General features: G+C 41.5%; 1 protein-coding gene across 5 annotated transcripts in view; it reads right to left on the reverse strand.

Moving 5' to 3' along the window:
• LOC122565401 (PWWP domain-containing DNA repair factor 3A-like) overlaps positions 1-1674 on the reverse strand; it is a 55210-nt gene extending 53536 nt beyond the window's left edge. For 4 of the 5 annotated variants that reach the window (XM_043721350.1, XM_043721349.1, XM_043721348.1 and 1 more), the window contains exon 1: positions 1314-1674. The gene's annotated coding sequence lies outside the window, so the exon portion shown is untranslated. The remainder of the gene's footprint in view (positions 1-1313) is intronic. The other variant, XM_043721347.1, reaches the window with a different exon arrangement.
• Positions 1675-3439: the final 1765 nt, after the last annotated feature.

The following is a 3439-nucleotide window of genomic DNA, read 5'->3' on the forward strand; positions in this document are numbered from 1 at the left end:
CAGTTGTTCCTCTGCAATCCTGTCCTCTCTCCCTATCAAATTCTCTCAAATACTCATGCTACCCTCCCCTTGATGTCTGCGATCATCTGCTCAAATAGTTTACCTTTATATTTTTCATAACTTGTTCTAAAATTCATTATATTCTATCATCCGAAACTCTGAATATTAAATTCAGATTTATGCACCACAATCGCATTTATCGGAATTAAACTCCATCTGCCACTTCTCAGCCCACTGACCCATCTGGTCAAGATCCTGTTGTAATCTGAGGTAATCCTCTTCGCTGTCCACTACACCTCCAATGCTGGCAGGTGGGACTAGATTGGGTTGGGATATCTGGCCAGCACGGACAGGTTGGACGGAAGGGTCTGTTTCCATGTTGTACATCTGTATGACTCTAATTTGGTTCATCCTTCAGTTTCTATCTGCAGATCAACTCACTAATAACAAATGAAATAACATACATGGACTTAAAGTATGTTCTCACTAGACTGCTTTTAATGACCAATAAGTCTTGAAATAAACATGTGGTCAGACTGATCAGAGGGATCAACATCCACATTCTTTAGTTGCTACATTAGAATTCCTAGGATGCACGATGGTTTTCAGCAGCTATGCAGCAGCCCTAGAACTGATTCAAACTGCATCGGCTGTTACGACTGTTGCTGAGGCCCCAGGACCTGCTTTGTTTTCAGAATTGCAATATCTAATAAATTTCACTTTATAAGGTATCCGTCAGTTTACTGTTGATTTTTAAACTGATAGTCTGTTTAAAATAATAATGTTTCCAACTGAAATGCTCAGCTTCCTTTGTATCAGCAAGTTTCCACAATTTCAGGCATATTAAATCCAAGCTTAGAGGTTAATTCATTTGAGCGACAAAATGTTGTCAAATTACTATGGTTTTGCATTTGCTACGGAAAACATGCCCATGCATATAATAAGACTGAATAAATAAGTCAAAAGCAACTGATCTAAAAAACTTCCGGCATATACTAAACAGAAGTTTACAACACCCAATGGTGCTTCTAATCAGCTCATTCCTAATCAGTGACTGGAGTTCTCTCAAAACCTCATGGAGGAGACTTTAAAAGTCTTCTAACTTACCCAAATGGATCCTTCGTTCTTTCTCGACAATAAAAGAAAACGCAGCTCAATAGACCCCACTCCCGTGACTTGGCAACGACTTTGTGAAAAGCTACCAGCGACCACCTCCGGTGGAGACAGTTTAAAACCCACACACACATATACAGTATTGTATATCTACGCATCCACAGAAGTACAATCAACAATAAAATGAGGAAAAAGCTTACCCACTTGTTCTCGATCGCTGAAGGAGGGTGAATCTAACGGTGTGGAGAGGAACGTAAAGTCACGTCCCCCTCCGCCTTCCCTTCAGAAACCCGGCGGCTCACTCCAACACCACAGGCATCCGACGATTTATTTGTTCTTTACCTTCTCCACCCTCTCCCACGCAAAATCATTTCTCCTTCCCCCAAACGAAGTCGTGAACAAAGCCGAACTTTCCAAGCCGTTGCCTTTCCCCACCCAGTCCACCTCCTTGTACTTTTTCACGTTTTTTGCACCAACTCTCTTTCGTTTCCCTGCCGTCGTCGTCGGAGCAACGACCAAGTTCCGGTTGCAGAAAATGGACAGGGAAGAGGAGGGAGGAGGTGCGGGTCACTTCCGGGATCAAGGGTCAGCTGGGGGCCCAGGCCCCGCCCACCGCCTCCCCTTTTAAATTACGTCACATAACAGTCACCAACGGCCCTCGATGTGCCATGTGACTGCAGCTCTGTTTTCGAAAGACCCATTGGCAATCCATTTTGATCCTTTTCTCTTTGGTGACAAGGATCGATCCGCACATGCTGCTTCTCAAAATAGTAAATTAAAACACAATGGGATTTCTGGATGACCGACTGTGGCGTTGCTCGGATCGAGTGGGGAAGAACGGTGCTGTTCCCAGGAAGGTCAGGAGCACATCAGTTCGCAGGGAGAGAGAACCATGATTTAAAATAAATGCAAGGAGCAGGAGAATCAATGTTTCTTTGGAAATGTGACACAAGGTAGTTTTATGACAAAGACAAGAAATTTAGCCTATTTCCACTGAAAAGTGCAACATAATTGCAATAGCTCCTCCATCTTGAACAACGTGAGAAGATAGTAGTCATGATTTGGAGGTGCTGGTGTTGGACTGGAGTGTACAAAGTTAAAAATCACACAACACCAGATTATAGACCAACAGGTTTATTTGGATGCACTGGCTTTCGGAGCGCCGCTCCTTCATCAGGTGGTTGTGGAGGACACAATTATAAGACAGAATTTATCGCAATTTCTGTGCAATTATAGCAATTGCTATAAATTCTGTGTTTTACAATTTAAGCTCGGTAATCCTGCCACATCCAGTTGTGCATTTCTAATCTTTCTAATCTATGCATTCTTTCCATCGCAAAATAAATCCATTCCTGATACTTTTAAATGGAAAGCAAGCTAATGCTTTCAGTGTTTACTCTGTAATTGTACAACTTTCACAATGCAAATAAATTTTCATTATCACTCCAAGAGCCCTCTGTCTGTCTGTCTCTCTTTTCTAAATCTAGATATATTTTGGCAAAAATGAACAGTACTGGTAACAGAGTAGGAAAACCAGTTTGCTGGCTGTTTTATCTTCATTCCCACTCCCAGTGGGCTCAAAATTCTGTTTTTGATTGGATTCTGGAAGTATTTTATGTCCTTTTTTAGCATTCAAGTCTTATCCTCCCATTGCTTGAAGGTGTCAATGGTGGGATTTGCTAAGATCGTTGGAGGTGTTTTTGAAAACTGGAAGTAAGATTATAGGACAAAAGTAAACTTCTTAAGTGTCTTTGTCTCATTCTCCTGTCTTATTTTAAAACTGCCTAAAAAAATTTGGGAAGCAGAGAGTTTTAACCCAGTTCTAATGAATAACCTTTAGTGGACTTGAAATGCTAACGCTGTTTCACATTCCACAGATGCTACCCGACCTACTGGGTTTCTCTCGCTGCTTCTGCTCTTATTTCAAATCTTCAGCATCTGCAGTACTTGGCTAGAATTTAAGACCAGTTTGCTTTCGTACTGAACTGTTTTGGGAGCATTGATGTTTTGCAAAATTTTTAAAATTGCTTTCGGACTCCAGAATAATCGGTGCTGGGTCCACTATTTTTCGTCGTTTATATAAATGATTTGGGTGTGAGCATAAGGGGTATAGTTAGTAAGTTTGCCTATGACACCAAAATTGGAGATGTAGTGGACAGTGAAGAAGGTTACCTCAGATTACACAGGATCTTGATCAGATGGGCCAATGGGCTGAGAAGTGGCAGATGGAGTTTAATTCAGATAAATGCGAAGTGCTGCATTTTGGGAAAGCAAATCTTAGCAGGACTTATACACTTAATGGTAAGGTCCTAGGGAGTGTTGCTGA

This window comes from Chiloscyllium plagiosum, chromosome 31 (assembly GCF_004010195.1).
Source record: "Chiloscyllium plagiosum isolate BGI_BamShark_2017 chromosome 31, ASM401019v2, whole genome shotgun sequence".
NCBI lineage: Eukaryota > Metazoa > Chordata > Chondrichthyes > Orectolobiformes > Hemiscylliidae > Chiloscyllium > Chiloscyllium plagiosum.